General features: G+C 40.1%; 1 protein-coding gene across 6 annotated transcripts in view; it reads right to left on the reverse strand.

Annotated features, from left to right (window-relative positions):
* RNF144B (ring finger protein 144B) overlaps positions 1 to 19685 on the reverse strand; it is a 343986-nt gene that overhangs the window by 267852 nt on the left and 56449 nt on the right. Inside the window, exon 1 of one of the 6 annotated variants that reach the window (XM_073224044.1) lies at positions 5829 to 6089. The exons of 3 other annotated variants lie outside the window; for them this stretch is intronic. The gene's annotated coding sequence lies outside the window, so the exon portion shown is untranslated. Of the gene's footprint in view, positions 1 to 3405; positions 4018 to 5828; positions 6090 to 19685 lie in introns of those variants that run through there. 2 more of the 6 variants (XM_073224048.1, XM_073224045.1) reach the window with 2 other exon arrangements.

A 19685-nucleotide genomic window follows, 5' to 3' on the forward strand; every position in this document is an offset into this window, starting at 1 on the left:
TAAGGTTAGTGAACACATCAATTGCCTTATACAGCTGCAAGCTTCTTATGGTAAAACAACTCTTTTCATATTTTTTCCTAAACAATATATAGGAGAAATTACGGAAAGAGATATGAGATCATGGCCAGCAAAGGACATGACATCACGATAAGCTAACTCTAAACCCTACACAGTACAGGGAATCTGGGATGACAGGTTTCAACATATGCAAAATGCCCATCCATTTTCTAAAAAGCACATTTCTTTTTTCCTTGTCTTCTTTCCATGTTCTCATTGCCACTACAGTGTAAGGCCCAAGAGGAGAAAGTCCGTTCCCAGCTTTCCTGGCAATAAAAACTTCTCAAAGAAGGTAGGAGTGCCTCTGAGGGGAAGAGCTCAGCGGCATTTGTGGCACTGTGATTTCACCTGCGCCAGGGCAGCTCCCCCTCAGCACCACCACTGTGCCCTGCCCACCCCTTTTTTAATCAGTGGTTCCCTTGCCTCCCACAATTATTCATACAGCTCTGATGAATGATTTTCTTCCCCCTGCCTGGCATAACAACAAAGCTCAGAAGCAGGAAGGAACGCCACTTAAAGGCAGGTCAGACAATGATGTAATTAACAGATCAAGGAGAACTGTTATTTCAGAGGGCCCTGCAGAGAGACTGGCTGATTTCTTGGATCCTCACATTCCCAGGAAACTGCAGTTGCTGAAGCACAAACATCTAAATCAAAATTCCTTCTCCAAGGGAATAAAAGCATGTGTAAATGTTACCCAGATTGTAATTAGAAATGAATTTAAAACCAGTTAGGGAGAGGACTATCCTCCACCCCACACTAAAAGCAAGGTGCAGGGTGTGTATTTCTGTACATCTCTGCCACATGAGCTTCTTAAGGAATCAATGACGCAGGAAACAAAGTCAATCCACACAGAACTGAATTCCACATATGTTAGGTGCTAAAATGTAAAGGTAACTAAGCCCAGTCCCCACTTATACAGAGTAAACTAGCTGAGGAGGTTGTCAAGATACAGTTTAATATAATCGTGCACAGGACAGTTTGTGGGTTTACAGCTTCAGCCACAAGTCCAGCAAAGAGTGAAACGACACGTCTTGTCCTGTCTTCCCAAGAAAGACAAAAATCCAGTTGACTAAAAGTCTGGGACACAAACTCATCACTGCAGAGGAATCGGAAGGACTACGGAGGAACCACAGAGCAGCCCCACATGGCTCATAAAGCACGTTCTCACACAGCTACCACAAGCCACGTGATCAGAAGGATGTATCCCCAAGCTATAAATAAGAGAAGTGTATTTCACTCAAGTGGTTGGGCTTTCAATTCAAGGAAGGGATCTGATCACAGATAAGTTCTCTCTCTGTGTTGAGGAAGCATTGGTCACTTCTGCTCTTTTGCAGTTTTCCACTTTGTAATGACCACATGCTCCACAGTATTATACGCTAGGTTTAGAAGCACTCCCAGCCCAAGTAAATAGCCAAGTGACAAAGTTCAGAAAATTAAAACATGGGCTTCAATGAACTGGAACAAATGGTTCAAAAATTCTTATGGAAACACCAAAGACCCCGAATAGCCAAAGCAATCTTGAGAAGGAAGAATAAAGCTGGGGGGATCTCACTTCCCAACTTCAAGCTCTACTACAAAGCCACAGTAATCAAGACAATTTGGTACTGGCACAAGAACAGACCCACAGACCAGTGGAACAGAATAGAGACTCCAGACATTAACCCAAACATATATGGTCAATTAATATATGATAAAGGAGCCATGGACATACAATGGGGAAATGACAGTCTCTTCAACAGATGGTGCTGGCAAAACTGGACAGCTACATGTAAGAGAATGAAACTGGATCATTGTCTAAACCCATACACAAAAGTAAATTCAAAATGGATCAAAGACCTGAATATAAGTCATGAAACCATAAAACTCTTAGAAAAAAACATAGGCAAAAATCTCTTGGACATAAACATAAGCAACTTCTTCATGAACATATCTCCCCGGACAAGGAAAACAAAAGTAACAATGAACAAGTGGGACTATATCAAGCTGAAAAGCTTCTGTACAGCAAAGGACACCATCAACAGAACAAAAAGGCATCCTGCAGTATGGGAGAATATATTCATAAATGACAGATCCGATAAAGGGCTGACATCCAAAATATATAAAGAGCTCACGCTCCTCAACAAACAAAAAGCAAATAATCCAATTAAAAATGGGCAGAGGAGCTGAACAGACAGTTCTCCAAAGAAGAAATTCAGATGGCCAACAGGCACATGAAAAGATGCTCCACGTCGCTAATCATCAGAGAAATGCAAATTAAACCACAATGAGACATCACCTCACACCAGTAAGGATGGCCACCATCGAAAAGACAAACAACAAATGTTGGCTAGAATGTGGAGGAAAGGGAACCCTCCTAAACTGCTGGTGGGAATGTAAATTAGTTCAACCATTGTGGAAAGCAGTATGGAGGTTCCTCAAAAAGCTCAAAATAGAAATACCATTTGACCCAGGAATTCCACTCCTAGGAATTTATCCTAAGAATGCAGCAGCCCAGTTTGAAAATGAGAGATGCACCCCTATGTTTATGGCAGCACTATTTACAAGAGCCAAGAAATGGAAGCAATCTAAGTGCCCATCAGTAGGTGAGTGGATAAGGAAGATGTGGTACATATACACAATGGAATATTATTCAGCCATAAGAAGAAAACAAATCCTATCATTTGCAACAACATGGATGGAGCTGGAGGGTATTATGCTCAGTGAAATAAGCCAGGTGGAGAAAGACAAGTACCAAATGATTTCACTCATCTGTGGAGCATAAGAACAAAGAAAAAACTGAAGGAACAAAACAGCAGCAGAATCACAGAACCCAAGAATGGTTACCAAAGAGAAAGGGACTGGGGAGGATGGGTGGGAAGGGAGGGATAAGGGGGAAAAAGGGGCATTACGATTAGCAGACATAATGTAGGGGGACACAAGGAGGGCTGTACAACACAGAGAAGACAAGTAGTGACTCTATAGTATCTTACTACGCTGATGGACAGTGACTGTAAATGGGGCTTGTGGGGGGGACTTGGTGAAGGGGGGAGCCTAGTAAACATAGTGTTGCACATGTAATTGTACATTAATGATACCAAAATAAAAATAATAAAAAAACTTTAAAAACATGAGTACAAGACTTCGCACATATGCCTAAAGGTGAAAGAACACATTAAAATAACTAAATAAACTAACTTGTGCACTGTTACGCCCTTCAAGTTACTTAGTGCTCAGGTGACATCAGGGAAACATTACCCAAAAATAAATAAATAAGTGAAACAGATGTGTGTTGTGTATATAAAATCAAGATGACAAACATCAAAGTGCCATTCATGCTCAGGTAAAATATGAATTAAGAATCATCACTTAGTCCAAAGTCACTTCCAAGCTTCCGCCAGTTCCCCCAGGACAGAAGCCACATCCTCACGTCCTCCGCGTCTAGCATGCATCTGACGAGCAGCGGTCACTCAATGCGACAGTGGATGACTTCTCCGGATGTACATGGAGGAGAGAAAATCCTAAAGGCCCGGTTCTCATCTGCATTCACTTCAGGCAATTCAAAAGCTGGAAATACTAATAATTTGCTATAGCTAAGCACCTTCTAGAAATTAAAGCAGGCAGCCCTGCATCAAAAGTCTCAGTCCTCAGAAGCAGGGGCTGCAGATGCCCACCCTCCCCAGAGCTCAGTGGGGAAAGCAGGACATGTGTGGCCGCTTGGCCCCATTCCCACAGGCAAAAGCAGCAGTTGCATAAAGTAGACTCTGGTCCCCAAACCGTTGGGACTTTGGTCCTCCAGCACCATCTGGGTTCGGCATGATTCCTAACCTCTGCCTCAAACTAGTGATTCCAATTACTAAGAACCTCACCCAACGAGAAAATAATGACACAGGTCAAGGCCAGGGGTAACACAGAAGCCAGGATGAGCAGAAACACCACAGAGAAATGATTCTGATGTCCTCATAAATGTTTCTAAACATTGAAAATACTGACACTACTCTTCAGTAAGGAAAAATTAAATATGCTTTCTCAGATTAACAGCACTCATGTTGTTAAAGAGTTTCCAGGAAGCTAAATGATCTTACCATACAGATTAAATAAGCTTTGCTTTTCTCTTTCTAGATAAAGCATAACTTTTCTCTCAGCTGTAGAGTTTGGCTCTGAACACCTGGTTCACAGTCTGGGAGACTGAAAAACTATTATTTAAAAAAAAAAAGAAAAAAGACATGTCTTAAACTGACCTAGTTTGAAATTCTGGATGCCTTTAAATCGCCAATGAACTGAAACCATTCATGAGAATGGGGCCTTTGAATGCTGAGAATGTTCCTTGGGGCTCAGCACAAAGATATTTGGCATAGATGACTGTAAATATTTGTAAAACTCTGGGTAAAGGGCCAGTGTTTGACCACACTCAAACCTCACTTCCAGCACAGCAGTGTAGCAGCAAGTTATCTAGGGTGATTGGCTTGGGGCTTTTTTGGGTTCTGTTTGTGTTAAATAAAAAGCCAAGCAGCCCAATACTGCTACTCAGACATGTTTCTTCACATTCTCTGTACATACTTACTTTGCATTTGTTTACTTATCAACACAGTTCCAATCAGTCAGAGGCTCCTTTACAAACAGAAGGGTTGTTTTTGCTTTCCTATTTTTCTAAATTTATGCCTACCACAGAGAATAAAATAGCAGTCATAGGTGTGCAAGGGTAAGAACGAATTACGTGAAAAACGTGGCCTTGGATTTCCTAATTCAATTATGTCCATGTGGCTTCACGGATCTGCTGTACATTATTTTCTCTGCCACCCAGGAGAGGTTCAGAAATACTTAAGGGACTGCTCCCCAAGAGAAGGACTAGGGTGGGGGAGGGAGGGCAGGCAAGGAGAAGGAGGGACCAGCAGAGGAAAGAGATGTGAAAGGGACCAGGGACCTGTAACAGGCTTCAGGTCACTGGAAACGGCAGCAGTCAGGTCCTTTAATAAACCAGCAACTCAGTGAAGACTGGCTGGGCTCCTTTCGCCTCGTACCCACACCCTAAAAACTGAGTCATCTCAGAGTTCATTTATTTTGTTTCTGGGCCTGCACCCCCAATCTGCTGCTTCAGAAATGTTAGATACCTTGTTCTTGAATTCCCACCCGGCAGTGTTCAAACAAACATCCAGAAATGCCAAATGAGAAGGACGCTGATGGTCCTATTAGGAGCTCCAGCTAATGTTTGGTGAAGATACAGCAGAAAGAAAGAGAGTGACAGACTGTAGTGTAAGCATGAAGACAGAGACCATTTTCCCAGGAAGGGGAATCAATTCACTTGTGAGAACTCTGAAAGTGAGAAGTATATGCATCAGGGGGTGACTCAGAATTCCTGAAACTATAAGAAAAGCAAAAGGTGCCCTGGAAAGGGTGAGCGGAAGACACCTTTCTCTGCTGAAACAGGAATCAGTTTCATTTTAACTTAAACTTGAGAACAGCAATATAGGATCAGGGTTTTTGTTTATCAGCAATTACCAGCCAAAATCATCACTATGCTGCATGGCCGAGCTCCCACGAAAATTATGACACCCTATTCATTCATCTCTCTTTCTCTCTCTATCTCTCTCTCTATCTATCGATCTATCTATCTATCATATATATATATCAGCACACTGCAGAGCATTTCCAAATAACAGAAGGTAAACATCTAATTATTACGCCAACTTTTAGTCTCTCCTTAAGACCCGGGGAGGTTTGATCCGATCCTGAATTCTACAATACATTCTGCAGAGACTGTTCAATGAGAAATGAAACTAGTTTCTTCTTACCTTTGCAAAGACATCTATTTTTAAAAGTCAACAGGTGTTTAAGGCTCCAGAATGAACTCAGTTCGGCATGGTCCCATAAAGCCAGAAGCCGCGGACTCGCCGCCAGCCTCCCGCCCCCGCGGGCTCCTTCCCGGCGCAGCAGCGTCCGCCGCCCCTGAGCGCTCGCGGGGCTCGTGCACCTGCCTGCGGGCTCCCGCGGGCGCGCGCACGCCGGGGCCGCGCACGCTCTCCGCCCCTGCGCCCCGCGGCGGCCGGGCTCCCGGGGCGCCCGGGCCGGGGCGGAGCAGGAGCGCGCGGGCCGCGCTCATTTGCGCAGGAAGCGCAGGCGCCGCACTTCCTACTCAGCGCGGGGTCGCGCGTCCGCGGCAGGTGACGGCGCAGCCCGGGCCCCGGCTCCCCGGGCCCGGAGCCTGCGGCCTCCGCGCGCGCCCTCCCGGGCACCTGCCGTGCCCCTGCCCCCGCCCGCGCGAGCCCTCGGGGCCCGCTCTCCCACCGACAGCCCGGCCTGCCGGCCCACCCGCCCGAAGGCTGTCTTCGAACCAACGCTGCCCGTGCCTCTCTCGCCAAAACTCCGTGTGCCTGATTTGTCCTCGTGCGTCTTATCATAAACCTACAAGGCGGGCAAAGCAAGTCAGGACAGCCTTAGATGACCTCAAAAAACACAGATCCCCTTTAGGACACAACGATTTCGCCTGAAGTGCCCTGTCCACACAGTCGGTGGGAACCGGGAGGAACCTAGCGGGTTGTCCCCTCCGTTAAAGGAAATACAGCAAAATACTCCAGAAGCTGTGGAGTGCCAGGGTGTGCCTTCCCCACGCCAGCACCCCGGACACTTAACTTGTGTGACATTTACAACAGATCACATAACTTCTCACTCCCACCCGCCTCCCCGACCCCATTGGCCACAATCAGTCCCAAATCTGTTGAACGTAGCAGTCAGAACTCTCTTCCCGGAAGCAGCAGTCTTTCTGTGCTCACTCGGCAACCTCGCTCTCCTACTGCAACCGCAGTCCGGAGTGGGGGCTTCCACAAAGGTTGGTCTCCCAAGCCTTCTGCGGAAAGGATCTGAGCGCGCCAGTGAAGTAGGAGCCGTGGGCACGGTTCCCAAGGACACAAACTGCTTCTCAGTCCTCTTGAAGAAAACCTCTAGGTCAAAGTCAAGTGCTGAAGAACACAGTGAATCTATGGGTATGAGGGTAGGACAGGCAGGCGGAGCAAGTTCACCAGCGGGGAGGAAGGGAGGGCGGGCAAGAGACTTAAGACAGTAGAAGTGCGCACAGTGGGGACCCACAGCAATAAAACCGGAGGATATATGAGCTTGAAAAGTCCTCCTAGCTACCTTGGTCCAAACGCCTACTTTTAAAGATGAAGAAACTGTTATCCAGGGAGATTTACGCGGTCGGCTTGAAGCAGATAGAGGCAGATCTGGAGCCAGACCTGTAACAGAAGGTCTGTGTTAGATGAAGGTACATGTTAATGAAAACCACCCCACACGTCTAAGTTCAAATGCAGCATTGCTTTGGGTTCGGAGATAATCAGCCTCAAGGTATTTCCTTGGGTAGTGACCACAACTGATGGACAGGAATCAAGAGAGAGAAACAAAGCACCTTCTCACAGGTTTGTTTATTCATTAGTGTAAGTACGAAACTTTGGCACCTTACAGCAAAGTTCAAAGCAAAGTCCACTTTATAAATTACCTTGCAATTAAGTTATAATCTTTCGTCAACAGGATAAGGGAAGAAGCTGCTGCCAACATGAATGAAAAAATGAGTTAAGAAATATCACCCTGCCTGTTGGGCAACTGGCCGGGAAAAGAAAAAAATACATATTGTACAATTAAATAACACTAGCATTGATTATTTTCAACCATGCAATCTTATACAAGTTGGATTAAAATTTTAATAGGACTAAATAAACATGGAGAACACTATAATATTATGTGAACAACTCTTTCAGATCTGGGCTAAAGTACCTAGGAATTAATGTAACTAAGGAGGTGATCAATAAGCCACTGATAAGAGAAACTGAAGAAGACACAAATAAATGGAAATATATTCCATGCTCTTGGATTGGAAGAAATAATATTGTTAGAATGGCCATATTACCCAAAGCCATCTACAGACTCAATGCAATCCTATCAAATTCCAGTGGCATTTTTCACAGAACTAGAATAAACAATCTTAAAATCTGTCCACAAAAGACCCCAAATAGCCAAAGCTATCTTGAGAAAGAACAAAATGGAAGCATGAGGGGTGCCAATTTCAAACCATATGACAAGCTATAATTAAGCAAAACTCTTTCAGATCTAGCGTGTCTACAGTGTACATTCATTCATTCTCTTGAGCATTTATTGGTCTCCTCCCAGACAAGCTGCCAGATGCTAGGAAGGCAAGGTAAGTTGGATGCGGTCCCTGCCCTCGAAGACTTCTTAGTCCAGGAAGGAGTCAGGCAAGCACGTCAGTTATCGGGGCTCTGTGATGAGCATATGGCGGTCTTAAACGTGACGTGCTGTGGAGGCACAGCATAATAATTTAGTTAAATGGAAGAGGCTAGTGAAAAGAATCAAGGAAGGCTTCCCTGAGAACACTGAGTGTTCAAATAGCCAAGTGGGAAGGTGGAAGGACGCAACCCATCAGAGGCGACAGCCCGGTGCAAAGGCCTAGAGACACTAGCCTTTAAGTGAGGCGTTCTTCACTCGGAGCAGATGCGCTCAGAATAAAAGAATGAGAGTCTGAACTGACATAATGACAACAGGAGTGGAGGGGCAGAGGCGACTGGGGAAACTTCACAGACAGAATGGATAGGACCTGGTGTCTGACTGCAGGTGGGGGATGAAGGGGAGAGAAGAGCCCAGCCGCTCGCTGGGAGTGGGGCTAGAGAAGCAGCAGCCAGAGGGGAATGACGAGGATTCGCTTAAATCCTTTCAAATCTGAGGTGCCTCTGGGACTCACTGGAAGGCTTGTCTAGTAGACGTGTCCGGCAACAGAGAGAGATCTGGGGTGGAGAATCTTTCGTCATTTAGGTGATGTTCATGACTCAGATTAACAAGAGCAGAGATCACCCACATAACGCAGCATGCTATAAAAAGAAGAGGCTTTGGGCCCATACAAACTCTATTGTCCTCTTATTATTAACTTTAAACAAGTTTTAACATACCCAAAACTCAGTTTTCTCATCTATAAAACAGGAAGGATGACACTCACCTCACAGGCTGTTTTGATGGTAAATGAGAGGTTTGTGAAGTAGCGAGCACAGTGCACATGTCTTGGGGGTGGGGCAGTGAATGTCACCTCCTGGAATTGTGCGGTACACAACCTGCTCCGCTGTACAGCATGGCCCTGTCCTGCTATATCAGGTTGCGGTCAGTGTCATTCATTTAAGAAGAAAGGAAAAAGGGAAGTGAAAGAAAGAGATAAGCAAGGAAAACCCAAAGAAACACCAGTAAGAGAGGAGTTCTCAAATAAGCCTGCAAAGGAACTGCTGCTTTCAGGCTGAAAACATAAATGTGATTCTGGATACCTCAGACTGAGCAGTAAAATCCAGCCACCACAATTGTAAAAGTGATTTAGCCTTCTGAGCAATAATATGCATATTACAAACTGTCTACCGGAGATTGCAGTCATTGTTGACCTTCATCATAATAGAGAACCATTTCCTAATCTAAATTACAGACCTTCCTGAAGAAAAGGCAAACAAAATTTTGGCATTTATTGGTAAGCAATCCAAACTGTTGGAATTATGTTAACTTGTAATATATCTAAAGTCATACAAAAAAAGGCAAGACCAAAATAAACCCAAAGTATTATTTTAACTTTTCCCTGCATGTGAAGTAAAAAAATAGAGAAATAAAATTACTAGATTACTAAATATATATGTGTAAGCTACTTATATAATAATATATGCCATGCTATGTAATATGTAATAGATAACATAGATTATAAAATGCATTGAAGTCCTACATAAGAAGAGAATCAACAAAGAATTTCTTTGGAAAATTAATCTCTTTAAAGAGAAATCAAGATTCACTTTTATGCTATTGAAACTACTTTTCTAATATACCTTACTTAGTATGTAAGTTAGTAACATATGCCCTAGACTTAACATCTTAATTGCATCCTGTGCTAAAACATAATTTTTTTAAAGATTTGTTCGGTTTCAAGAAATCAGATGAAAGAACACAAGTATTGGGAAACCAGCTTCTGCAGCAGGTGCAATTCTCTCTCCACAGGAAAAGATTTAAGGCAAAAGTCATGGTGTTATGCCTCTGACAATTTAGTCATTCCATTTCGAAATAGCTACAATTTCATCAACATTTTTCTCTTGCATCCAATGGTGCTCATCATATCATTCATTCAACATTTGTTGAAGGTGTTGAGTATAGAACTAAGAGTAAGATACAATATAAAAAAAGACTAAGACTATTAAAAAATAAATATGATAGAAACTGCCAGTGATACATTCACGGTGTCATGGCAGTCAAACTACATGGGAAGTCCAAACATGACCCAGGAATAATCATCCAGTTACCTGAGACTCAGTAAAAAAGTTTTCAGAAGCTGGAGACATGTAATTTGTTCTATTTTGCATATAGAAGAGCATTTCAACATCTCACAAAGCAAGTCAAAACCAGCTGGCCCATCAAGGAAACCCTGACCAGAATAATATCAAACCTTTATGCCACACAAGAGCCCATCATGACTCTAGATGGAGAGCTGAGCAAGAGGGCAAGACCCCAAAGGATTCAGTTGTTCACGGCTCTTAATATCCCACATATGACACCATTAGCAAGCTAGGGTCACAAGCCAATGAGAAAATGGAATTCAGCACTCTTTGTCATCATCAACTCAAGAAAAAAAAGGACTACATTAGCCTTAAATTAAGATTCTCCACCAGAAAGTCATGAAATAATCTGAAGAACTCTTATATTTGTGAAATTTGTATTAATCGTTCTGCTAATATTACCATGTCCTAGACATTACTGCATATCAATCTTTTAAAATCCTTAAACAATGATCCCATAAGTCATCATTTCAGCCAACATGCCAACTGGTCTGCAGGAAATGGGGGACTCAGTGCTGCGCATCTATAGCCCACACAGACACAAAAAACTCAGCTGAACTACAAAACTACTAGAATAACTGAATTCAACAAAGTTGAAGGATACAAAATTAATACACAGAAATCTGTTGCATTCCTATACACTAATGATGAACTAGCAGAAAGAAAAATCAGGAAAGCAATTCCATTCACAATTGCATCAAAAAGAATAAAGTACCTAGGAATAAACCTAACCAAAGAGGTGAAAGACCTGTACCCTGAAAACAAGACACTCATGAGAGAAATTAAAGAAGACACCAATAAATGGAAATACATCCCGTGCTCATGGATAGGAAGAACTAATATTGTCAAAATGGCCATCCTGCCTAAAGCAATTTATAGATTCAATGCAATCCCCATCAAAATATTGACAGCATTCTTTAACAAACTAGAACAAATAGTTCTAAAATTCATATGGAACCACAAAAGACCCTGAAGAGCCAAAGCAATCCTGAGAAGGAAGAATAAAGCTGGGGGGATTATGCTCCCCAACTTCAAGCTGTACTACAAAGCCACAGTAATCAAGACAATTTGGTACTGGCACAAGAACAGACCCATAGACCAATGGAACAGACTAGAAAGCCCAGATATAAACCCAAGCATATAAGGTCAATTAATATACAATAAAGGAGCCATGGACAATGGGGAAATGACAGCCTCTTCAACAACTGGTACTGGCAAAACTGGACAGCTACATGTAAGAGAATGAAACTGGATTACTGTCTAACTCCATACACAAAAGTAAACTTGAAATGAATAAAAGACCTGAATGCAAGTCATGAAACCATAAAACTCTTAGAAGAAAAGACAGACAAAAATCTCTTGAATATAAACATGAGCAACTTTTCCTGAACGCATCTCCTCAGGCAAGGGAAGCAAAAGCAAAAATGAACAAATGGGACAACATCAAGCTAAAAAGCTTCTGTACAGCAAAGGACACCATCAGTAGAACAAAAAGGCATCCTACGGTATGGGAGAATATATTCATTCGTAAATGACATATCCAATAAGGGGTTAACATCCAAAAATAAAGAGCTCACACACATCAACACCCAAAAAGCAAACAACCTGATTAAAAAATAGGCAGAGGAGCTGAACAGACAGTTCTGGAAAGAAGAAATTCAGATGGCCAACAGACACATGAAAAGATGTCCACATCGCTAGTCATCAGAGAAATGCAAATTAAAACCACAATGAGATATCACCTCACACCAGTTAGGATGGCCAACATCCAAAAGACAAGGAACAAATGCTGGTGAGGATGCTGAAAAAGTGGAACCCTCCTACACTGCTGGTGGGAATGTCAATTGGTGCAACTGCTGTGGAAAGCAGTATGGAGGTTCCTCAAAAAACTAAAAATAGAAATATCATTTGACCCAATAATTCCACTCCTAGGAATTTACCCAAAGAAAACAAAATCCCTGATTTGAAAAGATATTTGCACCCCTGTGTTTATTGCTGCACTATTTCCAATAGCCAAGACATGGAAGCAACCTAAGTGTCCATCAGTAGATGAATGGACAGAGAAGAGGTGGTACATACACACAATGGAATATTATTCAGCCATAAGAAAACAAATCCTACCATTTGCAACAACATGGATGGAGCTAGAAGGTATTATGCTCAGTGAAATAAGCCAGGTGGAGAAAGACAAGTGCCAAATGATTTCCCTCATTGTGGAGTATAAGAACAAAGCAAAACTGAAGGAACAAAACAGCAGCAGACTTACAGACTCCAAGAAGGGACTAGCGGTTACCAAAGGGAAAGGGACTGGGATGGTGGGTGGGGAGAAGGAAACAAGGAGGTTAAGAGGTATTATAATCAACACACATAATGCAGGGGGGCACGGGGAAGGCAGTACAGCACAGAGAAGACAAGTAGTGACTTGATAGCATCTTACTGCTCTGATGAACAGTGACTGCTATGGGGTATGTGGGGGGGACTTGATAATATGGGTGAATGTAGTAACCACCATGTTGCGCATGCGAAACCTTCAGAAGATTGTATATCAACGATACCTTAATAAAAAACTCAGCTGAAATAAAAATGAAACCATTTCTTGACTTAAATCATGGTACTTCAAATAATATAGATGTTAATTTTCCAGTGGGGCTTTATTTTGAAAAGCACCTTAAAAACATACATATTCTCTGTAACACAGACAGCTAATTCACTTTTCTCCCCACCTTCTCCCTTTCCCCCGTCTCCTCCCACTTCCTACGAAAGAGTGAACCATAAAGTCCCCAGTGAAACCAGAAGCCAAACAGAACAAACAAATGCCATCATGTGTAACAGATCAAGAAACCTGCTGGGTGGAGAGACACAGTTCCTGTCTGCTGCCCAGACGCAAATCCCGTACACTTGGCAGGTCATTTCCGTCCCCACCTGCTCCTTTGCACCTGAAGTCCTCTATTATCCTCCTCAGAATGTTTAATGAGGGCCTGGCTGTTGTTACAATATAGTCCATGCCACAGTAAGGCCCTCCCCAGGGGCTCCTCAGGGACGGGGCTGGGTATTAACAGTTGTGGCAAAAAACATGGGCTCTGTGCAACAATGTCTGCATCAACAACAAAACGGAATTCCAGGAAGCTCCTCCTTAGAAGTCAGTGTGCCTTACCCGGGTCCTTCTCATTCCCCTCAGCCCTGGAGAAGAATCATTGTCAAATTAAATACATGAAGATCAGTTTAAATAAGCAATAATTGCAGTCACGTGACATGTCTTTGCTAAGTGCTTCCAAGGGGCTCACAATAATTTTTAAACCCATATTATGCCTGAGCCACCTCACTCTACTGATCTCGGCACAGTCACTGTGTCACTAGTTGCGAGTAAACAATGGTCTCATGAGGCCAGTAATAAAGAAAACAATTTACTGCCCAGAGTTCTCGCCATCAGAACAGGCAGGCCTTTCCTTCTTCCTAACTCAGCTCTCCCTGTATGCCTCGACCATGGCCCCACACAGCACTCTAATTATTATCTCCATCCCTCAGTGGTCTGTGACCAGTGTCTTGACTTTTTTTCCACTTTACATTCACATCAGCCCCCCACTCATCCAGGCAGGCACCACAGTCAACAGCTACAGTGTCTTCTCATCATCTTTCTCTGGGCTCATTTAATCATACAACTGTATGCTAACATGCACACACACACACACACACACACACACACCTTTTATCTTACCTCTGTGAACTGTTCATATTCTTCATTTTGCTTTGGAATAATTTGTATTTTCCTTTCTGTTTATACGATCTCTTTTAAATTATAGATATTAACATGTTGCCTGTATTTTACAAATACTTTTTGTAGATATGGCTGACGTCTATTTGTTTATGTTACTATTTCCATAGAATATTCTGATATGCCCGCCTTTTCTTATGTAGCTTGTAGGGTGTCTAGTCTTGATTAAGAGGGTCTCCCAAGCTTTAGAGCGTATATACGTGAGCTTTCCTAGGTGTTCTCATGAGGTGCTTATTGATTTGTTTTTTTCAATCTGTCTTTTATCCATCAAGGGATTACCTTTAAATTGTATATTGATAAATCCTGTTTTATTCTAACCAGATAGAAAACTACCTATACCAGAGTAATTTATTAAGTAATCCACTAATTAGACTGTAATATGTATCAAATATTAAGTTTTCTATATTTGGGATTACCTATTCTGAATGATCTATTTCTGAATCTACTGTCCCAATGATCTGTTTGTTGATTGCTAGGCCAATACCATCTTTATAGCATTGACTTTACAGTATTTCTTATTTTTCATACCTTTCTAGGCTATAATAGGGTATTTCTTTAGCAATATAAAACTTTAGATCATTTTATACAATCTTTAAAAGTACATGTTACTATTCTATTTTTGAACTGCAGGAAACATATGTTATCTATGTTTTTATGGTTTTACTACTTACGGGGATGGTTCCTCCATTTCTTAGTACTGATCGCTTAAACAGAGAAAAGCTTTCAGTTCATACATCTACCTTACATGCAGCCATCTCTGAGCATTTTATCAGTTCTGCTAGAGTCGCTGTTCTATTTTTTTAACTTGGTCTCATGTTTGGGGATGTATAACCATCACATCAGCAACCCAAAAAGATGTTTTTTCTCTTTCCTGTCCCAGTCAATATATCAGCAATATAATTTGTTGTTTTATTGCCTTTTCTAGAAGATAAAAGATAATAATAAAAATGCTGGTCATAGGCACTGTAATCTGGATCCTTATTTAATCAGTTTTAGTATTTCACGATTCATAATTAAATTTGTTGTTAGTTTTTCACAAATAGTCTTACTGCATGGGAGCGGTTTCCTTCTATTCCTCTGAAGAGTTTCATTAGGAATAATGCCGAATTTATCGAATGGTTTCTCAGCAAGTACTGATTTGATCCTAAGTTACTTATCTTTTAAAATTTTGATAAAATGGATTCAATGGCTGGATTTCTGATGCAGAACAAAATTTACACTCCTGGAATAATGTCTTCTTGATCATATTGTATTATCTTATATTGGTATTAAAGATATGCTGGCTTCATAAAGACAATTGGGGAGGTACTTATCTTTTCCTGTGATCTGGAAATGTAAAAATAACATTGCAGTTTTTAAAACAGAATGACTATAAAGTTTCTCATTCAAACCAGGACATGAAAGAATGAAAGAAGATGCTAATAAATACATAAAAACATATATATTCTTAAAATATATATTAATTGACAAAGTACTTGGTTTTATTATACTGGTGGACTGAGAAAATAGTTCAATTCAAAAATTGCTTTCAAAAATAAAACTAAAAAAACTAAATGAAAACTAAAAAATATAATGTTTATATTCATTAGAGCAATTTTTAAAAACTTCTCTATATTGATCTATATTGATATTTAAACTATGATGAGGAAAATTATCTTTAGCACACATTCAAATACTTTATTCTGTTTGTTACTAATGCTGAGTCATTGCTATTTTTATGAAAGACATTATATTTTCAATATGGTTTTTTAATTTTTTATAAAAATTCCTGCAATCTTCACAAGTACATATTACAGTTAATAAATTTGAAGTTATTGACCCCTTCATTGACTCCTTTCTGTCTAACATAATATTTTTAATTGAGAAGATACCTGTTCTCCAATGCTCACATACCTGGTAAGCTCAGAGAATATTCTGCTTTTAGTTTTTTGGGGAGGAGTATATTATCAATTCCCCATTTTTAAATTGAAAATATAAATAGTTAAGTCAAAGTATTTTAAAAGACACTGTATTTTTGTTCATAATACCTCTGAGAAATATTTATACCAAAAAGGTCATCAAATAAATTTTACTACTTATGATTCTTTTTACTGTTTCACCAGACACCTTGAAATCACAGCCCTATTTCAAATTCTGTTAGAAAATATGAATGTATCATCCTCAAAATAGTCCAGATATTCTTCCCACATGTTCAGGTATTCTAAGGGCAACTACAAAATTTCAAAATTAAATCCTGTATATTGTGGTTCAGCTTTTATTGTTGAATCTGCTCAGTTCCTACTGTGTAAGTATAAATGCTGTCGCCTTCCCATCTACAAGCTTTGCTTTCCATAACGACAATTTGTAAAACTTCAAAAGCTGAATATTTTGCTTGCTCCATTAACTGACTACTTGGATTAAAATTTTCCAACCAATTTCAAACAAAACACAATACATATTTAGAGGACTTTTTTTGTAAAAAATGGTCAATACTATCGATAGGCACTGATGTACAAAGTAATTCATCAAAGACTCAAAACAAATCTAGAATCTGATTGATAACGGGCTGTAAAGAGAAAACCTGCAGCAGCATGCGGGAGGTTGTTTTTATATTCAGTGTCAGCTTTATCACAAAAATGATGTCATCTACTTAGTATAGGTAGAAAACTATTTTTAAAATTTGGCTATTATTTCTATTTCTATTGCAGTTTACTTGAAAGAAATAATGGGTGATATGCGCTAATTTTGCGCCATGGATTTCTCACTTTAGTAATTCCATTGTATATATTATGACATTGTGCCCTACCAACATCTTTATTGTATTCTCGCTGAAAATAAATCAGTGGTTGCGTGGGGCTGGATGTGAAAGTGGGGATTGAATGCAAAGAGGTTCTGGACAGCCTTAGAGGGTGATTTTTAAAATGGATGGTAGTCATGGTTGCACACTGTCTAAGTTTACTCAGAGCCTTGCAACTGTGCACTTAAAATGTGTGGAACTTTGGTGTGTAAATTTTACCTCAAAAAATGTTAAAAATACAAATGTAATTTTTAATGATAAACTTTTTAAATAAATCCACAATTCACAATATTAAATATTAAACCATTCCACGTAATATTTTCTATTCAAAGCATCTGGTAATACTTACATAAAGCTAGCAAAATTGAACTGCGTGCAAATTCCTCTTTTGCTAATGGAGCTGACAGAGTAACGGCTATTACATCAATTTTCATAAATGCATAAGAAGACCTAAAATTAAAAATGGGTAGAATAGATTTGGATGGGTCATTTGATCTAAATAAAAAGTCATACTATTCCAGAATGAAAATGTAATGACACCTTCTATGTTGCATGTGTTAAATGATGGTCTTTGGGAAAAATATTCTAAAATTACAAACTTTTAGAGTAGATAACAGATGCTACCTCAGTAGATGTGTGAATTACACACTCATCACCATCTTTCTTAAGAAACAGAATTTCAGTACTTAGTTCTCATTAAGCTTTGTACTTCTTTAGCTCATTTTCTGCCAAAGCAGATTATTCCAAAACGGATCTGTTTGAATTTTCTACATAGTCAGTATTGGCCATTTATGTTTTACTTACAAAATTGTCCATTTCTTCCACATTTTCAAATTTGTTTTTATAGAGTTTTACACATAGTCTTCGTGCATCATTTTTTCCAACTGTCTTCCTTATATGTGGTTGTGTGTTTCCTCATTCCTAATCTTGTATGTTTTTACTTTTTCCAGTTTTTTGTCTTATTCCATTAATTCCAACTTTTAACTTTATCAATTCCTTTTTCTTTTCTTTTTTGAGGAAGGCAGGTGTTTTACTGGTCTTTTCTTCATGCATATAAAAAATGTATGGTTATAAGTTTTCCTTTGAGTAAAGTTATATACGCTATGCCCTAAAGATTTGGGTGTGAAGTACAAATTTTTATTGCTTTCTAAAGGACCTATTATTTCTCTTTGATTTGATCTTTGATGAAAGGTTTATCTAGGAGACGATTTCTTAGTTTCCAAGTGGGTTTTTGGATATTTTGATTAGTTATTTCTAGTTTAATTGGGTTATGATGAGGGAATGTGATCTAAAAAAAAATCTCTGCTTTCTACATTTGTTATATTTTCCTTTGTTTTTGGCCAAGCAAGTTATTAATTCTATTATTTCCAGCAACTGGGGTTTGAAAAATTGCACACATTTGAAATGCCCCTTGAAAGGTGTCTTGGCAGTAAGACCAAGTTACCTGCCCTGCTCACCTAACGGCTGTCACAGGAACAATGGTCTGTGCTTCAGTGTCCCATTACAAAAACATTATAACTTGCAAATCTGGAAGCACTACACCTCTAAGTGGAAAACAAGACCATTAATTATTTTTAACAGCCAGATGATTGTTATCACCTTGGAATTTAATTAAAACAAACCAAAGACACGCAATACTATTGAATGGTGCCCAGCAAACGCCAACTTTAAATTTCCATTTTCCAACCTGGCATCTCAGTTCCTCTCCAGCATTAACAGGCATTAGTAAACATCAGGCAAACCTACAAATCCAAGAGAAAAACATTAATCTTGCGTGCCAAGGGTGCCTCAACATGATTTGCTGAAGCCTTGAGTTGAAAGGATCTAGAACAGTTTTAAATGCAAGTAACTGCTAAAATATTTAGTCCCACCAAGGCTTTGAAGATTCTGTACTCAGATCAGCCTTGGTGATCTAAGACTCATACAATGAGCACATTGAAGAGAGGAAGTCTTTTTTAAAATCACCAAGGAAATTCCAAACTCTTACCAAAGAATTAGGGGATATTTCAGCAAAGATACACTTGCAGGCAGGGTGTTATTTTCTTAATGTTTCTCCTAAAAGTTCCTAAAGATAAAATGGAAACTTCCTCAGGCCTGGTGAGTTGGAGGAAGGAATAGATTATTTTGTCAAGCACCTACTGTGTGCCAGGCGAGGTACTTGGTACTAAGTATTTTGTATATATTATCTCTTGTAGTCTTCACAGAAGTAGTCATGGTAAAAAATAAATTTATTGCATTTTTAAATGGTTAGTAACTGATATATTAGGAAAGGCTCATTAAAATATAGGTTCAGCTCTAGATATATCTTGTGATACAGATCGCTTAGGGTTAAATTAAGAATCTAATATTTTTACCTCTAAGTCAAAAAGCCCCTAAAACATCCAAGATTTCAGCTTGTAACCTAAGCAAACCTTATTTCAAATATTGACTAATATGCCCATCCATTTACTCTGAAGTAATTGTTACATAAAAATTAGATAAGTGACTCATCTAATCAAACTACCCCATGAAATCGAATGACACTATCATACAATTGATCAGTGCATCACTGAGGTAATTCTGGCTAATAACCTAAATGGCTTTTTTAATGGGGGCAAAATTCAAAGTAACATATAACCTGCCTACCTTTCTAGATTCACTTTCTGCCTTTTCCACTGTGCATCTAAGTTCCAGTCACACTAAACAATTTTCAGGCACTCGGATTTCTCACTCCCCTGTTCCTCTGGTTGTCCGCTTACCCAGGCCACCC

The sequence above is a fragment of the Manis javanica genome, chromosome 16, assembly GCF_040802235.1.
Source record: "Manis javanica isolate MJ-LG chromosome 16, MJ_LKY, whole genome shotgun sequence".
Classification (NCBI taxonomy): domain Eukaryota; kingdom Metazoa; phylum Chordata; class Mammalia; order Pholidota; family Manidae; genus Manis; species Manis javanica.